At 44.5% G+C, this 27666-nt stretch overlaps 1 protein-coding gene across 5 annotated transcripts in view; it reads right to left on the bottom strand.

The window, feature by feature from the left end:
• The window catches only part of BMAL1 (basic helix-loop-helix ARNT like 1), a 254388-nt gene that overhangs the window by 80397 nt on the left and 146325 nt on the right, over positions 1 to 27666 (bottom strand). The window contains exon 1 of one of the 5 annotated variants that reach the window (XM_054699381.1): positions 19394 to 19476. The exons of the other annotated variants lie outside the window; for them this stretch is intronic. The gene's annotated coding sequence lies outside the window, so the exon portion shown is untranslated. Of the gene's footprint in view, positions 1 to 19393; positions 19477 to 27666 lie in introns of those variants that run through there. 5 annotated transcript variants of the gene reach the window in all.

The raw sequence follows: 27666 nt of genomic DNA, 5'->3' as shown, positions 1-27666 counted from the left end.
GAGAGGGGCAGGCAAGATCAGCGTGTACATCCGCACGAGCTGTGCACTGCATAACTCGGGGTGCCACTCATGGGCACCACAGTGAGCTCCTGCTCAATATACACCAGGCCCTGGGGTGGGAGATGAGGTCAGAGAAACACGGAGAAGCCTTTTGGGCCATGCTAAGGACCTGGTTTTTCTTCTGAGATTAGTAAAGCCAGAGGCATGACTTCATTCACGCCCCTCTTCATGGAATCACCGGTCAGAGGACACACAGTAGCAGGGCAAGGCTGGAAGGAGGAGACTGCTTCAGAGGTGACCACGATGATCACACTCAACTGCATCCCATAATATCTTCACATTCGCACAAGGCAGGCTCAGTAGCCACTCTTTCGTGGACGAAGAGACTGAAGCTCAAGAAAGATCTGATAACCTGCCTGAGGCCACTCGGCTATGCAGTAAGAACTTCCAGGGTTGGGAGACAAGGAAAGAGAACATTATAGGATGTTCACCAGAGAACATTCCAGGATGAGCACCACAGGCCACAGAGCAAGAACTTGGCAGAGTCCGGCACACTTGGGGATGGGCAGCTCAAATGGCAGCAACAGGCAGGAAGGTCTGCCTGTGCCCTGTCCACTCTCACAAGGATGCCCACTAGCAGTGCCCAAGCCCGTGGCTCAGACAAGCCTTGGCCAGAACCACCTCCTAACATTTCCCTGCTCCACATTTATCATCCCCACTTCAGTCCACAGCCAGCCAGAAGAACCTTTGACAATATAAATCAGATATTATTTTTCTGCTCTCAACACTCTAGTGGCTTCCCGTCATGCCAGGTGCACAGCAGACCCTCAGCTGATGCTAAATGAATAGATGACTCCCCACCCCACAGCCCCACAGTCTCATCCAGACCTGTCCTGTCTCAAAACTGTTTCTTGCTTGCCTCCTTAGTGGAGGGGTACCATGGTGACTGCCAGTCAGGTGTGGCCATCAGACCAAGGCCAGGGCACTATATTAACCAATCAAAACACAGTGGGGCAGAGGGAAGTCTTCAAATCACCTAGGGGCAACTTTTGAGTTGAGTAGTTTTTAAATAAAATTGTTTACTCAAGAGCAAACTGGATGCCCTTCACCTGAAGGCTGCAGCTATAGCTGGGCTGTGACACTGTAACAGGTGCACTCCAAACGGGAGCCTTGGCCCTCTGAGTCCCTTAAGCTCCTGACAACACTCTCAGAGCAGTCAACTGAAGAATGGCTTAAGGCCTACATAGCCACAGGCAATGAAAAGCCCACCAGTCCATGAATTCAGGGAGTGGAGCCAATGTCTGCTTTCTTCTCGGAACTGTGAATAGAGTGGACCCTCATGTTTTCATGAAAACTGGGGAAAACGGAAACTAAAGCGGAAAGGAAATGTGTATGAGCTTGGGCGAGTGGGACAATCTAGAACAAAGGGATATATTTCTCAAAGGATCACTACCAGTCCCAGGGTTGAAACCCACATCCTCTGAGGGCCATACTCATTCCAAAGTCCTTGTTGTTGCTAAAGGAGATACATAAATATACACACAGACATACACACGCATGCATACAATACACTTTTAAAGGAATGGTAACAATACCAAAAAAAATAAAAAAAAAAAAAAGAGAGAGAATAGTAACCAGCTCCTCCCACCCAAGAAAAATTGAGTTAGTAACAGAGTCTTCCTAGTAGGCCCTGGCAAGGCGTTGAATGATCATTACATAAATAACTATTCTCTGCTTAAAAGTCACAGCTGGTGGGTGGGAGAGGAGTGAGGGAGTTCTGGAAGCCAAGTGAGTCCCCACCCAGACCCCTCAGGCGGCAGTCACTTGAAGTTTTCTATAGGGCATCAAACCTGTGTGAGACAAGCTTCAAAAGCTCTGTTCTTTGCAAAGGAAGATGGGAGGAGAAGGGCCAGGAAAGGGCAGTCATTAACATCTGTAGGAGGAAGGGCTGAGTCTCCATGGGAGTGACAGTCCTGTTTGGCCTGGTTTTCAGAAAGAAGGGACAGAAAGAGCAGGACCAACAGCCCAGCCCTGACAGAAGTATAATACAAAAGAGGACTCAACAAGGATGCTCAGTTGAATCACTTACATTTGCCCAACTTCAAGCTTTTCTGGGGAGTCAAAACTCACGCAGATAGTGATACAAAAAGATGCCATGAGTGCTAGACATCAAGAGTTGCAGAAAGGGCAAAAGCACAGTAAAATATGCTAAAAACAAGGCAGACTCAGAGCTACCAGGAAAAGGTTTGAGGTGGCTGTGAGATGGGGAATAGGAAGGGGCTAATTAAAACCAGTTCCCTGAAGATAATAGTCCAACACCCTCCTGAAGGGACAATGAGGTTTAGCACCTCATTAAAAATTTTTTTAAATTTATTTTTTATTTTTATACTCCCATACAATTGCACCTCCCTTATTTTGGCCCCAATCCCTCCTTTCCCTGCCCCCCACCATAGTGTGTCTCCGGTTTATAGTCGTTTGTTGATTTTGATTTTTTCTTTCTTATAGTTGTTCTTTTTCCTGGTCCCTTATTTAGGTTTTCTAGATTCCTGCTATGAGTGAGACCATCCGGTATTTTTCTTTTTCTTTCTGGCTTATTTTGCTGAGCATGATCCCTTCCAGCTCCATCCATGTTGCTGCAAATTGCATGAGTTTATCTTTTTTGATTGCTGAGTAATATTCCATAGTGTATATGTACCACATCTTCTTGATCCAGTCATCTATTTTTGGGCATTTGGGTTGTTTCCAAAGCTTAGCTATTGTAAATAGTGCTGCTATAAGCATAGGAGTAGCACCTCATTAAAAATTAAAAGGAAGAGAGAAAATGCAAGTTTTCCCTTCAGAACAAGCTGCAGCATGTACAAATCTGGACCCATATGCAAACTGGCTCATCACTCTTCAGAAGAGAGGGAGGTACACCCAGTGCCTTCCAGAGAAGGGCAAGGGGCTTGACCAAGGAGCCAGCCCCTCACTCCTGCCCTCAGCTTTTGCTCTCTCCGCCTGCAGGCCCTGGCCTGGCCCAGGCTGATGGAACGGGAGCAGTGGCTCAGCTTCAGCAGAAGGGCTTCTCAATCTCATTCCTCCCCCCCCACCAGGAAGCACTGCGGCATGGAAGGAGCCAGGCATTGGGAACATCTTAACACTGAACATGACCTGCTCCACTGCTAATCGGCATGTGTTAACCACCTCTGGAGCTATTCTTACAATCTGGAATTACCTTCTTTGCTTAATGCCCTGTGAACTCTTTCCCTCTCCTGGAATGAAAGCTCCATGTGAGCAGAGTCCGAGGCTGGTGGGCCTTGCCCTGTGCCCCAGCATTCACCTCAACAGCAGCCACCACAATGCAGGATCTCTACAGATGAATGCATGCTTCACGGACTGTGTGGCTTCAAACACCAAGCAGTCATTTCCAAGAGCCATGCTGGTGGTCTTCCCTGAGGTTCTGTAGCCAGCTCAGCAACCCCACCCTAGCCTCCCATCCTAGGAACACTGACTAGACTGCTCACCTGAGCAATGGCAAGAAGAAAGGGAAGACTTCTAAAGATAAAGGAAAACAATTAGCTCTCTTCAATCTTTAAAAATGTGCTGGAGGAGAAACTACAACTAAATCTACAAAGTTACGAACAGATGTAGGGGATGCAGAGAACACGAGAAGTGGAAGGAGCCCGAGAGAACAAAGGACAGGGTTACCAATCCCAGGCTGAGAGAGTCTGGTACCTGTGGGACATACACATCTAGAATAAAGCAGGAAACTGTCACAGTGAACGGGAAACCTACAAATTCATTTCCCGAAGTGACTATAATAAAAGCTAGTCAAAGTATAGGATGAGAGCTACTCAGGACATCTTCCTTAACACATTATAAGCCCTTAGCTTTCTGTGTTGGCTTTCAGAAGAAAAACATCCTCCTTAAAACAGTTCAGTTCCTTAATGCCTCAATCAGAAAATAATCTGGATAGATCTGAGTTCATACAAGGGTTTAAGACCCAGATTAGGCTGCCAGAAATAAAGAATCTTGATTTGGCCAGAGAGTTATTAATTTTTAACTGGTCCTTTATGACAATGAAAGCAATACATACTCATTGTTTAAAAAAAAGAGGAAGAAGGAGAAGGCAACGGAGGAGGAGGAGAAGGAGAAGAAGAAAGAGAAGAAGAACTCAGAGAGAAGAAGATGAGACTAAAAATCACCTTTGGTTCCACAATATGAGACCCAGGTGTGTTTCCCTCCTTCTATGCATGAAATTTTAACAGAATCAGGAGCATACTATGAATATAGTTTCAATCCCTGTTTTTTCCCAATCAAGTTCACTAAAAATACCCTTCTGAAGTCCACCTTAGCAAACTAACAAATAACAAAAGGAATAAAAGAAACCCTTTGTGGAGTGAAAACAAACAAGCAAGCAAACTGATTATTCCACTGAGGCCCCATTTACCCAACAAAAGAAAAAAATGCTGTTGCTTGGACAGAAATGGCCCAGAAGATAAGACACACTGAGCTCCTCTTTGATCCCCTTGCATATATCATATTTTCAGTAAGTATCTGATGTTTTAAATGAGTCACATTGTTTTCAAGTCAACAAAAGAGTTTAACTGCATCTTATTATTTTGAAGGAAGAAATCAAGTCTTAGTGGCTTTGGGAAGGTTTCATCTTCTAATCTACAGGTGGATGAAATAATTTAAAAATAACAGTTCGCATTAATGGACCAGACCATCCATATGAAAGCCTTATCTTCAGCTCTACTATATTCACTGTCACCTGAACAGTGGAGGCAGGGAGATATAACATGTCTTGCGCTACCTGGTCAGGAGCTACCTCATGTCTTGGTGGGGTACCTGGTTTTACATGAGGGCCCAAAGTCTTGGCCAGTAGATAGTGGAAGAAAGTTTCAGCCTGGTAGAGATGACCAGTGAGGACTGAGATTTCCTTAGTACAATGCATTTTTTTTCCCACCTCTCACACTCTCATAATACTTTAGTCAATGTCACTTAACGAAAGTGTCCATGCCAGGCACTAGATTGGGTACTGGGGACACAGATGCTCTGCCTATTTTCATGCAGCTGCAGTTTGCAGAATACTTCCCCAGGCATCATCCTCACCTAAGCACAGGAGACAGAAAAGATCATCATTTCCATATTCAAGATAATAAAGTGAATATTCATTGGAATATTTTGCTCCAGATTATGAAATAAGGCTAGACTCAAGAGCGGGTAGTCAGACTCCTAAGCCAGTGCTTTTTACTGTACTACTCACATTGGTAACTTTCCTCTTACTGATAATTGAAGTCTTCTGGATCATTCATATTTCCTCCAGCACCTGGGCTCTACCTGGCTGCCTAGTGTCTGCACAATGACTTGTCCTGACCTCTAAGTGGCTGTGTATGTCCTTGGTTTCTGTATACCAGAATCTAGACCCTCTTTCCAGCTCTCCTGGCACCAACTTCACACTCTATTTACCCCCTGCTGTACCATGATGCAGCAGACTGCTAGCTCCCCCAATGCTCAATCTCACCCTTAATAATGGAGATTTCATGGCCTCCCAACTAATGATATTTCCTGGCTTCCTTTGCAGCTATATGTAGTCATATGGGATAAAAGATTGTATTAGTTTCAGGTCTTGCCTCTTAAAAGAATGTATGTGTGCCCCCTTCCTCATTTCTTTCCACTGGGAGATTGTAAAAATGGAAACTTCCACTTTCACCCACCAAGTAGAAACCACAAATTGAGGACAGGAAGCCTGGATCACTCTCTATTCTGGACTGGTAATGAGAGAAGAATCAACTGCTACATGGTTTCAGACACTGTGTCTGTGAATGTCTTTAAAAAAAAAAAGAAAGATTTATTTATTCATGCATTCAAGAACCGGGGTACAGGTCAAATGTGCGGGAGGGTGAGGGGATTCACCAGAGACAAAGTGGGGAGCAGAACAGGCAGACTGACTGAAATATACTGCTGAGGGGAGCAGCGAGCGAGATTGGAGAGGTCTGCCACACCATGTGGGTATCTGTGGCCAGCCAGGATCAAACCCACACTACAGAGGCTGCAGACAGCTTCACAGCGCTGCGCTCAACTGCCTGCACCACCAGGAAGGCCCTCTGTGAATGTCTTTAATATGGGAAGTTGTTCTGTGTCCCAACTAATATAAGCAGGTTGAGTGAGACCAGCTCTACATTTTCATCATAAAACCCCTTGCCACCATAAATACTTTCAGCAGATGTTCAAAACTATGTAAGAAAGTGTTCTATTCACATTTATTTCATGGAAAACTTACAAAATGAAATTGCCAGGATTTCAAAGATGACTTATGTTCAGGTCACAGGAAGAATTGAGAGGGCCCAGAAAAGCCATTCAGCCTCCTGCAGTAATGTTGGGGAGAGTGATCTAAGTGATAAGCATGACCAGTCCTCGCTCTGACATCGGTTCACTTCATTCCTAAAAAAGGCACTAAGAGCTAAAACGATGTGAGCCAAGGTTAATTCCTCCATGGAAACAACGTGATAATAGGAGCTTGTGTTCCTAACCAAGAATTCTATGGTCAGATAGTATATAAACTCCACATTTTATCATCTATTAGAAGCCTTGGGACTTTTCAAGCTAAAAGAGTGATTGCTCCAAAAATCTAACACAACAGATATGTGTGTGTTCTGTACCATATAAAGTAAGTACAGATCAATTACACACAATGCAACAACCAATCATGTGACCTTTCATTTATTCTGATTCAGTAACAGTGTACAGCACAAGATGCTCCATTTTAATAATTCTGGTTGACTTCTGACTGCAATAAATCAAAACATTTTAAGAACATCTTCAAGATAGAAAGCACAGAGAAACTTGGAAAGAGAGTACAAGTCAGAGTCAAGAAAGCAGTGTGGATGTCCTGGTTCTGCCACTGAGCAACAATGCTGGAACTTTCTAGGCTATTGCCCAGCCCCCAAAAGAGACATCTTTAGCCCCTCTTCTTATAGGGTTCTGATGAAGACTATACAAGGCAATGCATATAGAAACAACTTTTTAAATCACACATGAGGGTTAAATGTGTTACAAGGTCATACATTTGGAAAGATTTTTGTGGGGAGATTTCAATGAGCATCAACATGAAAACTGAGCAGACCGCACGCTACCCAGCCACTTTTGGATAAACCAACCTAGAGCAATTTCTTTTGCTGTTCCTTTTTCTCTTTTTTCTAAAAAAATTCCCTTTAAAATATCCCCACATGCATTTCTGGCAAGAGTTAGTCAATCTGCTACATTCGACATGGGCATCTATTTGCTCAGGAGCCTCAGAGCAGCTGGAAGAGCTGCTAGATGTCAGCCATAGGCTGTGAAGAGGGGAGAGTTGCAGTGAACTGAGGTCACTGTGTGGTAACATGTCTGTCAACCAAAACATGCCTTCCTAAGACCCACTGTACTTTCAGATACCTCAACGCCAGAGAGGAGAAGCAGTTCAGGGTGCCAGGAAAAGGAAGCAGACATCAGAATGAAGAGTACAGGCCTTGGGGTGAGACTGTCCTGGGTTTCAACCACAGCTTTTTGTGGCTCATCTGAGGCACCTTTGGAACTCAGTGTCCCTAACTAGAAAGTGGGAGGAACAGTGGCCACCCCACAGAGCTATTGTGAACATTACATGGGAAAAAGCATACAAGCACTTAGCACACTTCTTGGCAGATAGTAAATATTCCATAATCAGGTACTACTTTTATTATTATTATAAGTAATTGTATTGTTTATATTTTTTCACCTACATTATTATAAGTATTGTTACAAGTAATAATAAATTTATCGTGCAATACTAACAAAAATAATGATTTGGCAGGTCTTCAGTCCCTCTTGTCAAGCCTTTGCTCCAGGCCCTGTAACCAGGTATTATCTACACAGTACACTGGCTTATCTATTAATCCCCAGGCTAATCAAGATTCTTCTGGATTTCTGCCTAATTCTCCCAGATAGGTGAAACATCCAAGGATGCCCAAATGGCCAGTGGGCTGGATCCTGACACCTGTTTTTCTGGTTCACAGCTGCCATCAGTATCCTCAGAGGTATGCAGAGGAGAACAGATTTACTTAAATATTTATACCTAGCTCTTTCACCCTTGTCCAGGCTATAGGAACCCCATATCTAAGAATGAAATACATCATCACCTTTAAAATACGACCCTAAGCAGCAAGTGCAGACTGTCAGCACCCATGAGGTGGACAGCGCCACATCCCTAACTGAACCCTGGAAGAGGGAGAATTTCCTTCCATGCTTCCTGCATGTAAAGCCATGACAACTTCACTGTTAAAACAAAGTCACTACAAATAACCAGGGAGCAACTTTTCTCAAAGCCCTATTCTTTTACTGCAGCAGCAGCACCACATTGTGAGGGGCTGGACAAGAGTTGTTACACCTATTTCACAGCTACGGAACCAGCAAATGTGAGACATAAGTGATTTGGCTTAGGCTACTGGGTGCATAAATAGTGGAAGCAGTCCAGAATGCAGGTTATCTGGTTTCCAATCCAGTGTTCTTTGCAGAAAATGTATTTAGTTTTAAATATTTGACCTCCATAACAGTGCTCTTTGCTGCTAGAGAACTCGTTAATCAGGGTACCTCCGTCAAAGTACAGTGCAGATTCACATACTTGAAAGCCACTGACACAGGCAGATGTTCCACATACTCAAGAAATCTAAAGGGTGACTGAAAACAGTCACACTAATTACTGTAATTGATGATTAATTCCCAACTCTGGCTCCCTCTCTCACCCTATGTCTGTATTCAGTTTGTAGCCTCCTATCAGGTCTCTACTGCAGTTCATCCCTCTCTGCACTAATCCAACTGGAATACGTAAACTAGACAAATGCTTCAGGAAAGTCATTTCACATCATTAAAATAACAATCATCATCATAATAAAAACAACTTCAATGGCTTCCCCGATGACCAGTGTCTACCTTACTGGGTAAACTGACTTGCCACTTCACTGAGTGTGCTGAATAGAGCCTTATCTGCTTCCAGCTCAGGACTCAAAACCCTAATTCAAAGGTCTCCCCGGTGACGCAGCGGGTTGAGGGCTGCACTGTGAAGCTGTTCTGCAGCGCAGGTTCCATTCCAGGCTGGCCAGGGAGATACCCACATGGTGTGGCAGACCTCTCCTGTCTCACCCACTGCTCCCCTCTGCAGTGTTTTCGGTCCGTCTGCCTGTTGTGTTCCCCACTATGTCTCTGGTGAATCCTCTCACCCTCCCGCACCTCTGGCCTGTACCCCAGTTCTTGTATGCATAAATAAATAAAAAAATCTTTAAAATAAAACAAAAACCCCATTCACATCACATTCCAGTGAATCGATGTGCCATAACTTATCAAATTCTTTCCTGTTACATTCATAGATTATTTCCAATTTTTCCAAATGTAATGATACTGTACGCGTGTTAAATAAATGTTATATTCATTAAAAAAAAAAACCCACCTCAAACCCAAATCCTGTATCTGGAGGACGATGGGAGACCGCCCCCAAGGACAATGATCGAGAGCCTCCATGGCTTTGTTTTAAGCCTGGATTCACCACTTATTACCTATGTCACCACTTATTAGCTATGTGATCTTAAGCAGGTTATTGGATGACTCAATTTCTTCATCTCTGAAATGTACTGAAAACAGTACATACTCCATAGGATTTTATAGAATTAAGTGAGATAACAGATGTGAAATGCTAAGAACATCATAAAATTCTATGTACGTTAGCAATTATTATCATCTGAAATGACATGCTTTATTTTAGGTTTAGACCTTCAGTGATCTTCCAGACTTAAATTCCCACCATGACTTAAGATCCCTTCATTTTAGGCAAGTCTCTGCATCTCTGAATAAAAACTGATCATTCCCACCTTTGAGCTTTTAATTGTGCTATGTCCTACTATTCCACTCTCTGGAAATACCACTGCTACCCAAGTCTGTGATTTAAACCCTACTCATCCTCAAATGTCTGAATTAAACTTGATCACTTCCACAAAGCCTTGCTCCCTACCACCACAATTCACAAAGACCACTCTAGTATCTGAATTCCTGTAGCAACTATATATGGTCTATACCATTTCACGGGCATTGTATGTGGCCTTGAATTGTCTTCTACCAGTAGATGACACTACAGGCCCCCTGGCCATAACAATTATTTCTCCTCTTCCTTGGGGTCTAGCATGATGCTGTTATATGACCCTTCAGATCCCTGTTGACTGAATTAAGAGATCTGTAGTACTACACCTAGAGAAACATGCAGTGAGTTCTCTTCTAGTTGAGGTGGGTCAGTTACTGAGTGGCTGTACTTTGGAGCCAATTAAAGATAACATAAAGATGAACATCAACAGGGCAGGGACAGCCACAGTTAGTTAAGTCTTGATCATCAATAAAAGATATGATACCTGACCAACCTGAAGAATAAAAATATATACAGATTTCAACAGGATATGGTAATCTAAATTCCAAAATTCCTTGTAAGACCAAGTGCATAACCCTGCCATAAAGAATGAAGGAAAGCTGCATTTTTCTCAAACTGAATTCACTTGCTCAACAAATATTTACTGAGTGACTACTGTGCAGATAATGTCTTAGTTGCTGGGGCTACAGCAAAGAATGAAACAGACAAAATTCCTTCTCATATTCTAGCATCTAAGAAGGAAAGCTAGGTATAACGCTATCCTCTAGCTTCAAAGTAAAACCCACAGAGCCACAACTTTTAGCACCAACTTCTCGTAATACCTTTAAATAAGGAAGAAGGGGAAAATGGAAGGCACCATTCACAAGTGAGCAAAGAAAGACAGCGCTAAAAGTGTTCTGTCACTCCCAATGAGGCGCCTTCACTCTAGAATCTGCTGGGGAGGTTTGCAACATAGCACCCTGTACCCTACATCATCTGAATTCTAAGTCCCTAACACCCTAAGTCCAGCTGAGCTCTGAGACTAGCGTTGTTTAAATATCAAACTTCTTAAATGGAAAATGTGGCACATGATGCCAAAAACAAAACTCAGAGGTGGGAAAGGAGGAAGAGAGGGGTGGTAGGTAGTTAAAGGATCAGGAGTTTTCACCACTGCAAAATCTGAGACTCTCTTCTCCTTTGGAGCAGAAACCTCTTCTCTCTCTAAAGCCTTTTTAATTTTTTTTTCTTTCGGCAGGATACTGAAAATAGCTTTGCATTTAACATTTAAAATTGTTTTTGATCCCACACTCTTTCAGCTCTGCTCTCTCCTGCAAACTCATTTCATTCCCTAAGGGCACTTATATTTCATAAGCAACAAACCATAGTCACCATTTTTATCCTTAAGAGTTAAAAAGAAAAAAGTGATTTACATAATTATATGGAAGATAAGTTGGCCAAGAACATAGGAATCTTATCTGGACCAAAAGTTCTAGGACAAAATCTCTTTCAACTCATCAAGAAACATAGCAGATCAAAATCAACACTGATATTGAATGTGTAACTGCTCAGCACTGTATGTGGGAACTTGTCGAGTTCCTCACACTATTTGTGTACCAGCCATTTCTTCAAAAAGAAATTGGAGGTGGCCATTTGAGGACATTCATTAAACAATGAAATATATGTTTTCCTGTTGTGAGAAAACAGGATTTTATAACCAAGAGGAACTTTAGATATCCAAAGTTCAATGAGAGCAACTCAAAGTTACTCAGCAAATCAGTGGGTAGGCCCAGATTGGAGCCTGGGCCTCTTCCAGCTCCGAGTTCAAGGTTTTTCCCACTCTCCACACCACTGTCTCATTTATAACACACAAGATGAAATCTTAAAGGCACAAAGGTTAAAATTTCTTTCATAAAACATGGACAGGCTAGCAAAGTAGAAGGTAACATGACTAAGGCAAATGGGGCCCACTAATGCTCATGTTAATAGTAAATGACCTAAAATGTTACATAGGGGAGAGGGTCCAGCTTCAGAAGGCTTAATTAATGCTGAAAATGCTTTAGTATTAAGTAGTATGGTTTCAAGTACAGTGAACACTAAAAGGCTTTTGTGGGCTCGCCTGGGAACTAAACCACCATTTCGTTCTTTTTTTCCCTACAGAAAAATGTATCCCAAGTTTCTAGCAATTGCCTTAGGAATGAACTTTTGGAACAAAACCTGCTCTTTTAAGATGGCTGGGCATGTGAAACAGAATTCTGAGGTCTCAAGCTCTACACTAAACATAATTAAAACAGTAATCGTTGATGATACATGCCAGGAGCACATTTATGAGAAAACCCTTCAAACCCTTAACTTGTTTATATGCAAAATAATGTCTTATTAAAAGCCTTCGAAAAAAGGTACAGTGAAACTGCTATTTATATACAATATGTAACTCAGGGCAAATGCTCCAATTCTGTATGCAAATATTTACAAGGCGGCCTTTCTAGCACTGGGCTCAGGGCTAGGGAATTTATAATCCACCTACATTGGCCTTGACTTTCCTCAAACACAATTAAGCTACTTCCAATCTCAGGGCCTTAGCACTTGTTGTTCCCTCTTCCTGGGAGACCTTCCCCCAGATTTTCCTGCAGCTAAGTTCAAATGTCACCTACTTAGAGAGGCCTCCCCAAAAGACCCAGTTAAAGCAACCTCCTTCTCAGCATACATCATGACTGTCGTTTTACTTGATCTGACTGCTTTTCTAGCATCTATCACAACCAGGAGTTAACATGTTAAATTGTTTATTATTTGTCTCCTTCTCCCGGGACTCTGTTTTGCTCACTGCTGTCTCTTCAGCGCCTATAACAGTGCTATGTGGGTACACGTTAGGCATCCAATAAATTTCACTGGCTGAGGAAATGAGACCGTAAGCGAGAAGTGAGGACAAGACAATTATTCATGAAACAATTAGAACATGAGAGAACTGGCCATCCTGATTAGTTATGATATGACGATTTGCTAAATTGGAAGTATTGTTTCTGAATGAATGGCTAGCTATCAAAGTAAGGGGGAGCGGGGAGGGAAGAGAGTGCATGCATCAGAGGAATCTTCAAAAGGCATGAGATCCAGGGCAGGCTCAGAGGCAAGGACGAGAGGCCTCTCAGGTCAAAGAAGTGACGTGAGAATAGACATCCAGCAGGAGAAGAGCTTGCTGGATGGCCTCAGAAGAGCGAAGCAGAACTGAACCTCAGACACCAGGCTCAGTCTGGCAAGAGGGTTCAGGGCTGACCCTGGAGAGCCTGGAGGACTGGACACAGGGGTGTCAACTGCATACCACAGGCAACAGGGCTGTTCCTTAAAGGCAGAGCTAACACATCATGTAGGAAGAACTGAAGGCAGCAAACTGAAGAGTAGTAAACTGGTTAGAAGATGACCTTGGTGGCACAAATGGAAGGTAGGCAAGAAGAGCTTCTTTTCTCTGTTTAGACATGAGAGAAAGACAAGTAACATGATGTGCAAGGCACTTTTCCCCCTTAAAAAGAGATAATTTCCAAGTATCTCACAACAGCATTCCATGGCAGATTCAGGTCAACTTCCCAAACATCTTACACTTGGAGCACTCAAGGAAGACAGCAAAGTCCAAAACGATAACTCTGAGGGCAGAACATGTCCTTCCATGTCTTACAAATCTGAGATTAATTACATTCAGTATAGTCTGTGTTTATTATCATTTTATTCTTTGGGGGAAAAAAGTGGTATCTAATTTCACTGTGCAGTATATATTTGAACATTATATAACACATTTTTATGTAACAGGTTCTTGACATAAAACAATATTTCCCCTACTACCTAAATGCATTCGGGGAACAACTGGTATTTAAAACATGTGTATATACACACACAAAGACTGCAGACGTCTATCTTTGGGATAGGAGCTGGAGAGAGGAGATTTCTCAAAAGGTCTCCCTAGTGAGGAGCTCTGCAGATGGCCAAAATCAGAGTAAGGGGCAATGACTTTTGTTTGGAAGTTCACCTCACACAAGCAGCTGCCTGGGGGAGGGTTGGCTGAGTCACATAGGCCCTAGTCAGAGCAATGCTGCAGAAAGACAGAAGGAAGCAAAAGAGGCAGAGATGCACAACAGGATGTGAGAAAAATGCTCATCCACCCTTGTGACTGCTGCTAGGGTGATATCCATATCCCTCATGTCCCACCAGAGGACATCAGTCCTGCTTAAAGGAGGTGCACACAATTGTCAATGTTAAAGACTGGTTACTAGTCACCGTGGGTCTACATGGTGTTAGGTGCTTCCACAAGAGATCTAATCCCCTGGGTCTGTCATTAGGCATCTTCTGCAGTGGACAGGGAGCTGTCTCTGGAGTTTCCCATGCACAAATCCTGACTGAGTGACAGTTTACAAATCTACCTCATTTGTAAAATAAGGATAAATATCTTTCCTACCTCATGGGGCTGATATGGTATTAAACAATTTAATAACATAGGGTGACTAACATAGTTGCTGGCACAGAGAGTGTTCACAAATAAATATTAGCTGCTATTACCATCACTTATTATTTCTATTTTGCAGATAAGGTAAATAGTCGCAAAGAAGCTTATTTGCCCAGGTCACACATTTTAATCAATAATCAAAAGTATAAATACAAGAAAATGTTTTACTCAGTATACGTACAAAGCCAGTGGGTAAAGGAGTAACCAGAATATTAAATTAGACAGGCCATCCATCCCCTTTTCTAACCAGGCGGGATAAACATGAGTTTATACCATTTAAAAGGACAGCATGTACTAATGTAAAAGTCAGTTTCTATCATATGCCAGCACTTAACGTTCCCTTGAAGCAAAGATGACTAAAGCTTATCCAATCTCTTCTCCCCGACATTAAATCTCCAACTCAAACTCTCCTTCCTAACTTGTCCACTTGGCCCCTGCTGCATCCTTTATCTCATGCCCCTCCCTTTACCTGCCATCCCTTTACCTGCTTTGTCTCTGAGTGTCTTTGCCATCCTATCCCCATCCCCTCCTCCTGAAGATCTTTAATTGGGATTGGACAAGTACATCCTGAAGGCTCCCTATGGCTGTCATTTTGGGGAACCAAGGTGAATTCCTCCCAAATGCGTGGCCTTAACAAGCAGGTGAGATATCCTGGGAGACAGCCCAACATAATATAGAATGCGGCTGAGCCCACAGGAATTAGAACTAGATCAATGGCTGGGGGCGCTGCTGCCAGGTTTTGGAAGAAAGGAAAACAAAATGAAGAAATAGCTCCTGGACGGCCGGCCATTTGAGTTGAACCTTAAAGCAGAAGGATTTGGACATGAGAAGTCGGAAATATGGAATGAGCTAAGGGCTGGTCCAGGGACAGGCAGTCCTGCAACTTAACTGGACAAGCCTATGCATACAAGTAGGTCTGGTAACACAGTGATGGGCTGGATATGGAGAGGCAAGAAGGAGCAACAGAACTGACAAACATATAAGAGCAACTGAGTAGTTACTATGTGCCATGGAGAGCTTCATGTATTTTTAATTTTTTAATATGTTTAATCCATACTGCAACCATGAGGTAAGGATTATAGTGATCCCAACCTTGCAGATGAGGATGCCAAAACACAGAGAGCAAGGCAACTAGACTACGAGTCATAAAGCTAGTAAGGAACAATTAGGACATGAAATCTGGCTCCAAAACCTGTGCTCTTAACCACCCAGTCAAGCTGCCTCTTCGGGAAGGTGTACAGAGTTAAGACATCCAGGCACCAGGTGGTATGAGGATGCTATGAGACCACGTTGGCATGAAGCTTGCCACCTGTAACTCCAAAGCCAAAATGCTGGCTACAGGCTGCTATTAATGCCCATGATGAAGCTGTTAGCAGCTGATGCAGGAGAGACAGGTCAGGAAGGGAAACGGGACCCTAAGTGTGAGAAGAGGGGGCCAGCACAGACACCTTTAGGGTGTGCTGAAGAGAACTAAGATAGCATCATAACCGAAAGGCTGAGGGAGGAGGGGAGTTTGAGAAGGAGGGAAAGACAGGTGGGCTAAAAGCTGGGACAACCACTTAGGACCAATTAGGAGAATGGATCCCTAGAAATCAAAACTTAACTTTTGATATCTTTCAGAAGAAGGGTGGTAGAGACGAATCAGTGAGCAGGAGTTAAGAATGGACCAGATGAGAGAAGAAAAGAATGTTCGCGGTTGTGTGAGAGTTGAAGGGAGGAAAGAGACATACAGACTTGGGGCTATCAGACACCTGAAAACTGCATGCTGCACAGAGAGCTCAGAGCCGGCCTGCTTCGTCCCCCTCTACTCCCCCTCTTCTAAATCAAGTCACAAGTTTTTCTGGAGTTGGTGATGAGACTGAGGATAAAGAGCACAGAGGGGGGGCTTCCTGTGTGCCAGGCATTTTACAGGTATCAACTCCCTGCGAGGTTCCAAGGGAGGCTCCAGGCATGCCAAAAGGGAGGCACTGACCCTATACCATAGAGACAAGCACTGGTCCAAGACCACACAACCCAAATGTACACCCCAAGTACTACTGCTATTAGAGTCTAGTTTCTTGCCCAAATGGAGGGCCCAAGAGAAGGGAAATGAGGAGTTTGCATTTTCTGAACTGGAAAGAAAAAAGAAACAATGGAAGGGAAACAAAACTTTGAGCAGGAAGAAAGCGACACTAAGAGAGCTTAGATAAGAGCAGGTCTTACTTTGAGAGACAGGGAGGAGGATGACCAGGGTGGATGTTTAGGAAAAGTCCAGGTGTTGTGAGAGTGGTAGCAAGGAAAAAATGAGTTGTGGAGAAGGGCAACATGCACATGTTTCTGCACTCCTAACTAAACCTCAACATCTAGAAGGTTTCTTTTACTTCCTTGCAAGTGTCTAACATGATGCTAACTAAATCACTGCCTGTAATTGTAACATCATAAGGGACAGGAACAGTTTAACATTGACTTTCTCCCTCAGTGTGAGCTGATAATGGAATGTGGATGAAAGCTCATGGAAGCTATATCAAAGAGAGTTTTAAGTGGTTTTCACATATTCTTATACAGTTTCATTAACACAGGCCATCTCTGGATGTGCCCATCATTTAGAATACAAACTGCATGCAGATTGTTGCTGTGGAGGGATAAATCTGAAAGCTTGGCCACTTCCTTTTCCTCCCTGTGATATGCAAACCTCTTCTGCAAAGAGCAGACAAACTCCTGAATAGTCATCAATTTATAAATCATTTGAAATGGATTCTTTAAAACACCATCTGCTGATCTGTTTAAGTTTCCTATGAAAATAGGACTTCAGCTCAGATGTTTTGGAGGTTCCAGCAGGTAAACACCAACCTGAATTGAAATGATTTAAATATTTAGAGACATAAAGAGCTATAGAGCAGAAGGAGCTTTTGAGATCGCCTAGCACAAATGCTCGCCTTACTTTCTGTCTGAAGCAACAAGAACCCAGAGAGGTTCAAGGAATTGCCCCAATTGGCACTGACAAGAAAACCTAAGTCTGGGTTGGAAAGAGGGTGTTCTAACTCCCAGGGCTAGTGCTCTCTCACAGCACGTGCTCTTTTCTCTCTTCTTGTTTGAAACTTTAGAGATTGGAATAAGGTACAAATATAACTATATTGTAATATTTTTTTAATTGCTAGCTACATCTACATTCAAACCAAAATGCCTCTACAGCTTGAGAGTCAGATGATACAGGCAATTTCAAATCCTGCCCAGGGAAATGTAAAGGTTTTTAAATATGTTCAACAAACTGTTTTTTAAAGACTTATCAATACAGCAAACTCAGTAAAAGAGAAGGGACAGAAAGATTCGATTTTGCTTAAAAAAAATATTTTGGAATTTCACTGATATGGAATCAAATTTAACAGCAGTAATTTTTTTTTTTTTTTATGTCTTGCAAACATGGAGAACATGAGATTATTCAAAACTGCTCAGGAGCAGCAATGATTATTTTAAGCTCATGATTCAACCAGTACATTAATTAAAAAACTCCACCAACCCAAATTGACAGATCCTGATATCAATGGGACCAGAGAGTTAAAATAATAGTTGTCATATAAAAATAGATTAAAGGGGGGAACAGCAGCAGATGTCAGAAAGACAAATGATAAGCAAGCTTTGTGGGAAATGAGAAGCATCTATCTAATGGGCAGCTTCTCTGGATTTTTTTTAAAAAAACGAAGATATTGGAAAGACAGGTACCGTCATGAACTGCTTCTCTTAAATGCCGAATTTCTGGAAGCTGGGTTATAAAACTTAGCTAACAATGCCTTGCTGAGGTGCAGCGATGTAAGCAGGGCGAGGACAGCCTAAACCCCGAAGTGCCGAAACAAAGCCAGCCGGCCAGGACCCGGCCAAGGCAGGGGAAGGGGGTACGGGGGTGTCAGCCGAGCCCCCCGCCAGCCTGCACGGACTCGACAACGGACACCAGACGCCCAGAGCAGCCCCTGCCTTCCCAGGCTCCTGCCCCCTGGCACCTGCCCCCTGGCACCTGCCTAGCAGCCGCCGCGCGAGGCCCCTCGGGGGGCTAAGTCGCGCCCCACAAGGTCGGCATTAATTTCTAGTCCTCCACGCCTTCCTCCGAGCAGCGAGCGCGCTCCAGGCTGTCACCGCCCGGCCAGCGCGAGCGGGAAGCCCTGTCCCTCGGGCACCTGTCAAGCCCGGCGCCGAAGCCAACCTCGCCGCGGCCTCCGCGGGGCTGGAGTCCCGGGCCACACCTGGGCGCCCGCGACCTCCCCGCGCCCTCGCGCATCTGCTCCCAGACCCGCCGGGAGCCCTCCCGGGGCGGCCCAGGACCCGGACGGCGCAGGCCGGACGCCAGTTCGCCGGCTGAGGTCGGCCCCGGGTCCGGCCCCGGACGCCCCGCCGCAGCGCCGGGCCCCGCGCCCCCGCCGAAGGGGCGGGCGGGCTCCGACTCCCCAAGTCCGACGGAGACGCCATCCCCGCCCCCATCCAGCCCCTCAGGATCCCGAAAAGGAAGTGGAGGCGAAGGGGAGGAAGGGCAGAAGCGGCACCGCTCGCCGAACGCCCGCGGGTGCCGCCGCCAAGAGGGTGCCCTCGGGGGTCCCACGGGCTGGCGGGACGCAGCCCCAGACGAGCCCGCGGCAGGTCACGGCGCGCGGAGGACGCAGCTGCCCCTTTAAGAGGGGGCTGGCGGCTCCCCCCAGCCCCGGCAGGTAGCGGAGCCCGCGGAGGGGCGGGGGCCCTCCCGCGGCCACTTTCCCGGCCCCTTTAAGGGCGCCGGCGGCACCTCTGCCCGCCCAACCCCGCAGCGCCGGCCCCCGCGGGAGAGGATGGGGGCGGACGGGCGCGGCGCCTTTAAGGGGCGCAGCCTCCCCGCGGCCCGGGTGGGGGCAGGGAGCAGGCACGGGCCCTTTAAGGCCGGCGGCGGGCACGTCGGGCAGGGTTCCCCGGCGGCCGGGCTGCGCCCCGGGCGGTGGCAGGGGCGCCGCTCCAGCCTACTTGCTAACGGCCCCCGACGGGGTGCCCCGGGCCGCGCCGCTCGCCTCCACCAGCCCGACACTCACCGTGGCTCTCCGGGAGCGCCCGCGCCCGCGCCCCCACTCGGATCCTCGGCGGCGGCGGCGGCGAGTCCGGCGCGGGTAAACAGGCACCTCCGTCCCTGACCTACTTTCTGCCTTCCCTAAATGTCGCACCACTAACCTACTTTCCGACCAATCCGCTCCCCGCCGGCCCAGGCCCGGCCCCCCGCCCACCAATCGCTGTGCCCAACCCCCCTTCCCCGCCCACCAATGGAGGAGCCGCGGAGCCCGGATACCTGCCTCTCGCCGCCAGCCAATCCCAGAGCCCGAAGGGAGCGGGTCTCGGCGGTCACCCCCGGCCAATCCGCGCGCGGCTCGCCGACTCTCCGGCCAGTGGCGTGGCGGCTACCGAGGCCGCTGACCAATGGCGAGGCGCCGGGGGCCGTTTTACCTGCTACTTTCCCGCCACCAATAGCGGGGCTCACTGGAGCGCACGCCCCGAGCGGAGGCCCAATGCTCGCGCTCGCCTGGGTCTGCGCGCCCCTGCCCTCTCCCGTCCCTCGGGGTCCCCGCGGGCCGCGGCCGCTGCGGCGCGGACGCCGCGCTCCTACCCCCGGCTGCCCGCCTCGCTAGCACCCGGCGGGCGGCGGGCTCATCCCTCGCGCCCCCCGCTCTCCCCTTCTCCTCTCGGGGCGCCCCGACTACAGGCTGCGTCTCCCCCTTCCCTGCCGCCCGGGCCACCAGAACCCGCGCAGGGACGCCCGCGCAGGACCCGCGGTCCACGCCCCGACTCCCGGGGTCCGAGCGCGGAAACGGGCGCTGGGTATCTCTGGGCGTCTTTGCCTCCCCCCACCCCGGGCTCCCCGCGTTCTTCCCGTTCGCCTCGACCTCCAGGCGGCCCCCGCGCTGGCGTTCGCGCGCGGAAGGGACAGAAAAGCAAGCCCGGAATGGACCCAGCCCCTCTCCGGGCCGCCTCCCGGGCGCCGGGCTCCGCCGCAGGAGCTGCCCCGGGAGTGGGACACGGGCAGCAGATAGTTACAGCAGATGGACGGTCCTAACAGGGAGCGACTTGGGCACTGGAAGGACAGATGATCTTTCATTTTTGGCAACTCAAGCACTTGGGGGTCTTTAACACAAAGAAGTGTCCCGACCCTTCTTGAAGTGAAGCTCCCTGAATGCAAAGACGGAGCCTCCTCCTTTTGTTAGACGCGCCCGATCCTTAGCACCTAACGGGGTGGAATGGAGGAGCGGGTCTGGGGACCTGGCTGCTATCTAGGGCCCCGTCAGTGTTTGTTGACTGAACAGGAGCAAATGGAACCAAATCACGCAGTTCTGTGGCCAGTACTAGCTCAAGGGTTCCAGAATGCCAGCCTTGCTCCGTGAGCAGACACTGCATTTTAGTCATTGTAAAGCTGTTGCCCATCCCTAGCTCACTGCCAGGCACAGAGTGGTTGCTCAATACCTGCTTGTGAACTGAATGTTGATTGTTTTTAAAGGTCAACTGACTTCATTGGCAGCTAGCTTATTACTTTCCCTAGCTTACTTGCAGGTGGAATCTTGCTGTTTACTTTGTCTCTGCCCTGCTTTCATGAGACCACTTTATGTGACTTTGCCAATTCAATAATTCACTTAACAATATTTTGTAGGCAAGAAGAAGAAATGGACCTGAATTCTAGTATAATTAATGGGACTAATAACTGGTTAAGTAACCATAACCTATAGATGCCGATGAATGAATCCATGTTTACCGGAAGGAAGGGTGGAGGGAATCAACATTCATGCAGCATCTACTATGTGCTAAATTCTTTCTCTGCATTTTCTTCCTTAATCCTCACAACCCTATTTTACAGATGAGGAAACTGAAACCCAGAGTTTAACTGGCACAAGGTCACACAATAGGTGACAGAACCAAATTCTAGCTAATTTATTCATCCAGACTTTCCTACCACACCAGTTACCATCAAGATGACAAAGCTCCCCTCAGGGCCCAGCCTGCAGTGCTCTGAATGAAAGCCCTGAGGATTCACATCACATTTCCAGATGACACAAACGCAGGCGAGAAAGAGACACCACTCCATTCCATAAACCAAATGAGACACTAAAGCAAAGGGTTGACTCTGACAGACATAAATGTGGGGGTGCTGCCATGGGAAACCCACCTGAAGGCAGAACATAAATGGGGGTGTCTGAAACAGAGGTGTGTAGGAGCAAGACTAAAGGGTCTTAAGTGATGGACGGCTCACTCAGAATCCTCAGTGCGGTGTGGCTTCCAAAATTTATTAATGCTGTCTCAGGCTGCATGCATAGGCGTCTGAGCAAAGCAAGGTGGGTGTGACAGTACTGTCCAGGGCTGGTCAATACAACGTGGAATATTGTCTGCAGTGAAGACTTGGCAAAGGAAAATTATCTGCTTACACAGGGAACGGGACCTGGATGTAAAGAGGTTGGAAACTATGTCACAGGAGGAAAGATTAAAGGGAGCAGAAGGTTTTGCCCCAGGGGGTACAAGGTAACTTCATATATTTGAAGAGCTGTCAAATAGAAGATAAATCAGACTTGGCCCTAAGGAATAGAATGGAGACCATGGGTAGAAACTCTAGAATGAATCAATAGGAGGACTCTTCTAATAACTAGAGCCTCATCTGCTTCCATAGGTGAGTTCCTTGTCAAAGAAAATGTCTAGGCAAAGACTGGACAACTATGTGGTGGTAGGGGGCTATAATAAATGTCTTTTAGCACTGTCTTTCTGAGATGGTAAGGTTTCTATCCTGAAACTTTGGTTTTCCTCTGTTAACGTTTATCACCCTGGTTTTCCTACCCTCAGTGGCCAACCCACCATCCCCATTTTTCCATGTCATTGTCCTTTCCATTGTGTTTCTCTCTGTTGGAGATGCCAAGTACCTCCTCCTCCACTGGAATTTAATTCCTCTTTATTTTCTATACTCCAGAACACTGACTTTTCAGTTCTTGGCCACAATTAAGGTTAAAGTGTTGTCCTTAATTTAAAATTTACTGGGCAAGACTAGAATTACATAGATTAAAAAAAGGGAAAAGAGAACATTTATTGAGCATCTACTATGTCAGGTGCTTTAAACACATTATCTGCTATAACTTCACATTAATCCCAGCAGTTTTCTCACTCTCCACACTTGCTAGCTAAATGACTTTTATCAAATAATTAACCTCTTCAGTTTTCTCCTCTGTAATATGGGGAGAACTTAGTATCCGCTTCACAGGGTTCTGAGGTTCAGCGGAATAAAAGGTGGGAAGCCTATAGCACAATGCCTGCCACATGGTAAAGATTCATTATGTAGCAAGTTAACTATATGAATAAATTGCTATTTATTGCTTCCACTTTACAGATAAAGTTGTGAGACTAAAGTAGTTCAATCCATACTAGTTTCCCAAACCCTCAACTAATGGCCAGGTTTATTAGAATTAACTGAGTGAAAAATATAGATTCCTGAGTCCCAAACTAGAAGATTGTGATTCACTATCTTTGGGATTTGAGGTGCAGTCAAATTTGGGAACTGTTGGTTTAATGGAATAAACATAAGCTCTAAAGTCAAACAGACCTGAATTCAAATTCCTTGCTTATTGGATTGAATGGAGAAGCCAGTGACAGAACCAGAAAGTTGTGCTGTTGGACTCTGAAAGGAAGCTTGAAGTCCTGGGGTGGACAGGTTATCTTGTGAAAAGCCAAGAAGGAATGTTTTGCTATAAATAATAACAACAATATTAGAATCAAGTCCACAATATGTCAACCACTATTCTAAGAGCTTTATATGAAGTGTGTGATTTAATTCTAACAAACCCCTAGAAGGTTTCTATTATTCCCATTTTACAGTTAGAGAAACTAAAGCATGGAGCGGTCCAGAGATCTCAGACTATGTAAGTCTGCCCCAGAGCTCAGCCTCTTGACTACTTCAGCAAATCTCCTCTTCCTTTGGGGGAAAAAATCCATATTTTACAGATATAGATAGAGGTGTCATCAATTTAGAGATGGTGAGTCTTAGTAAATTCTCCAATCAATTGGGGTTTTATGTCATGAAAAGAATACTGGGACTATGACTTGGGGATACAGTTGTCATCTCATACTCAAGAAAGTGCTACAAACAGAAGCTTCTTCAACTAATTTAAGCCCAAAAAAGGGTATTTATTCAGAGACAGGGGTATCTGTCTCATGAAACCCTATAAAAGGTTTCTATATAAACCCTATATAAGGGTATCTATCTCATCATATAACCCTTTATATCTATCTCATGAAACCCTATATAAGAAGCACAGCAAGTCCTCAAAGGACTCAAACTGAGCCAGTATTAGATATGAAGGAAGCAACTCCTGTTTCCTTTCTCTGGGGCTTGTAGCCTCTGGATGCATCTTCTGTCTTCCTATCTGCTTTATGAAATTCTTTTTCTCTGTAGCTCTTCACTCTCTACCCCATTTATGCATAACCCTTCATGAATACTTTCAGTGATGGGGAGGGTAAAGTTGAGGGCAGAAAGGGTGAAACAGGAGAGGCTCAAACAGGTAATTCTCAAAGTGGGGGGCATGAAATAAGCAAGATTCTCCAAAGTTTCCTGCTGAATTAAAAGAAAATCAGGACAAGAAAACATACAGAGAAAGAAGAACAAAAAAAAAAAGGAGAAGAAGAAGATGAAAAATAAGCATTGGAAAACACTGGATGAACGTCTCAATGGTTTGGAAGTAAGAGAATATTATACTTCAGAAAAAAGTTTAAAACAACAAAGAGATTCTACTTTAAGAAGGCTGTTTTTACTAAAACTGCTTCAAGAGGCAGATCTACAATTGGATGTTGAGGAAATAAGGGGCAGAAATGAGTGAAGATGACTTGGTACTAGAGAGTTTCACTATAGGATTTCACTTTTTGAAAATAAACATAAGGGGAAATTAGAAAAAGAATTTGTTATTTCTTAGTGGCCAATGCAGTTGAAAATGGTCTATGATTTTATGTGTATGTATGGTTGGATTTTTTTAAAAATCAAGATTGACATATAGGAATACAAAAATGAGAGTTTAAAAAATTAGGTATTAACAGGTTAGCCAGTATTTACAGTTTTTCGGCTGCTTTTTAAAAGACTTTCTTTGGCTCTTTTTTAAATGGGATGGTCATTGCAGCTCTGGGTGGGAAAGCAGTAAGGCCTTAGTTGGAATGCATCCTACACCATCTAATTACACTTTAGACTAGATCATGTTTGCAGACATGGCCAAGATTCCAGAAATCTTGATGTTCAAAAGTCAAAGGGGCTTTTCTATTTGGCCTCAGGGTGTTTGCTAGAGGGAGCTAAAGTACCAGTGGCTAACATGACTACTTAACATAAGCCTAAAGAACAAATAGACACTGTCTCTGAAAATTAACATCATTTCCCCCTTGTTCTGCTAGTATGAGCGGCACTAAAATTCACCCTATGGATAATTTTTTTTTTAATAAAGAACCCATTCTAGTTAAACATAGTGAAGTGTTCAGTCATTTAAAACATGCATTGGGGCCTACCCGGTGGTGCAGCAGTTGAGCGCTGGGTTGCGAAGCTGCCCGCAGCCTCTACAGCACCTGTTGGATCCCCGATCCCCGATCCCCGGCTGCTCCCTGGCCACCGGAGGAGGGGAGCAGACCTCTCCTGCAGCTGCTCCCCTCAGCAGTGTACTTGGGTCCTTCTGCCTGCTCTGCTCCCTGCTCTGGCTCTGGTGAATTCTCTCACCCTCCTGAGCTTCTGACTGTACCCAGTGCTTGTATAAATAAGTAAATAAATCTTTAAAAAAATAAAATAAAATAAAACATACATTAACCCAAAAAATACAATATTCTTTTGAAAAACAATATACAAGATAAATTGGAGCCATATGACCTAACATTATCAAAGCCTACAAAAACAAATGTGGTAATTAAAATAGTCTAGTATTAGTTAGAAATAGAATGAAAGAAAAGGCATAGCATCCACAAACAAACTCAAGTCATATAAAACTTGATTATAATATATAGGTAGATTTAAAAATTATTGGGGAAAAATGGATTTCTCAATAAATGCTATTGAAACAACCAGTTATGTGGACACAACATACAGCTTACTTTCTACCCTAACCCTTTCACTAAAATATAACCCACCGGTATTTAGGATTTAAGTATAAAGAACAGAATCTATAAAAACACTAAAAGAAAATGGGGGTAAATTTTTTAGAAACTTAAAGTCCTTTCTAGGCATAATTCAAAATCCAGAGACTATAAAATAAATGCGGATTATATAAATGCAAATACATGCATACACAAACACATACCACAAACAAAATAAAAGGGTAACCAGTAAAGAGGCCTACAACACACTATTAAGAATGACACGTACATTCCAGTTGAAAGGTCAGAAGTTGGGGTGTTAAGATGTAAGTGATGCATTAAGTACCATTATTTAAACGTGTTATTTTTAAAATAAGAATTACTCCTTATGGGCCTTCCTGGTAGAGCAGGGGTTAAGGCGCAACCTATGAAGCAATCCGCAGGCACTGAAGCACGAGTTAGATTCCTGGCCGGCCAGAGAGAAACCCACAGGGCGGGACAGAACTCTCTTGTCTCGCTCACTGCTCTCCTCAGCAGTGTACCTTAGTCCATCTGCCTGTTCTGCTCCCTACTCTGTCTCTGGTGAATCCTCTCACCCTCACATCTCTGGCCTGTACCCCAATTCTTGTATAAAAATAAATAAACCTTTAAAAAAAAAAGAATTACTCCTTATAAGGCCTTACTTACTTACTCCTTTTAAAGTTCTCTTTTTTTTTTTTTAAGATTTATTTATTTATTTATACAAGCACTGGGTACAGTCAGAAGCACGGGAGGGTGAGAGAATTCACCAGAGCTAGAGCAGGGAGCAGAACAGGCAGACTGATGAAGTACACTGCTGAGGGGAGCAGCTGGCATGGCAGGAGAGGTCTGCGCACCATGTAGGACCCTCACAGGTGGCCGGGGATTGAACCAGCGCTGCAGAGGCTGTGGGCAGCTCCACAGCCCAGCGCTCAACTGTTTCGCCACTGGGGAGGCCCACCTTGTAAAGCTGTCTGATCTCAAAACCTACTTAAGAAAAACTCCAATCTTGCACATGAATGTGAATACATTATTAGAATAACTGCTATTCAAAGCCCTCCTTTCTCTTTGCAACTAAAATTAGAAAAAACACTCATTGCCTATTTTCAACACATATTTCTGATAAACCTTTAGAAAACATAAAAATGAAGAAAATAAAAACAATCTGAAATCTCATTAAGCAGATATAACCACTTAAAATATTGATGTATTTTCTTTGTAATTATATTTTAACCTAATTTTTAATCATACTAAATTTTCTCTGACATTCTGCATTTTAAAATTAATCTCTTGCAAGTATTTCCCCATGTCATCAAGGCTTCTGCATGTCTAATAGTTAGGGCATATTTTATTGTATGGAGGAACCGTACATTATATAAATCCTCTGGTTGAAAATACATTGTTTCTAATTTTTCTCTATTATGAACAGTTTCTAGTAGACAATAGGTTTATGGAACAGGCACACAGCCTTCCTACCCTATCATTACCATACTGGGTTTCAAAGAATCAATTCATATAGACAAGAAATAAAACATGCTTTTTTTTTCCTTGCTAGATGTTGGTGTTTCCTCCTGCTGCTGCTGCTTCTCTCTCTGTGTCATAAATCTTATTTTAGAGACACATGAAAATTTATATGTAGTCCAGTTATAAACAAAACCAGAAATGACTGTAGCTTGATGAGTTAAGTGGTCTTTGGAAAATTTATTACCCCATTCTGTGTTTCAGAGGTCACTTCAGCTATCAAAAGGATTGATTGACAATAAAATTTACTGTAAATAAAGATATCCAAATCTTGAGTATGAACAGAGTCATTTACTTATGGTTGTATTACTATCATCTCCTCCTCCCCACTCCCGTGCTGTGTCTTTTCCTTTACTCATCTGCTAAACCATTTCCTTGTGCATTTGTCTATCTGCCAGAGAGAGGCAAGTAAATATAGTCAAATGATGTCACTTCTTAGCCCTGGGAGATTGAGTAGGTGACAAAGTTGACAGTCATCAGCAAAAAAAAGGTTGTACAATGACCCCTGTGCTTGTAAATTTCCCTCACTCTCAATGCCTTTGTCCACATTAATCTGACTCATACCTGTTTCTCTGTTTAAAGGTCACTTCCTCAGGGAAGCCTTCCCTGACCTCCCAGCTATAAAATGTATATGTAAAAAGTGTGCTGTACTTTCTCTCTCAAAGCACTATCACGCTTGTAATTTCCTGTCTTCCTATGAACTCTGTGA

The sequence above is a fragment of the Talpa occidentalis genome, unplaced genomic scaffold (assembly GCF_014898055.3).
Source record: "Talpa occidentalis isolate TD23 unplaced genomic scaffold, MPIMG_talOcc4v2.1 talOcc4.3, whole genome shotgun sequence".
In the NCBI taxonomy this organism is placed as follows: domain Eukaryota; kingdom Metazoa; phylum Chordata; class Mammalia; order Eulipotyphla; family Talpidae; genus Talpa; species Talpa occidentalis.
This window is presented reverse-complemented; position numbering and strand designations above follow the sequence as displayed.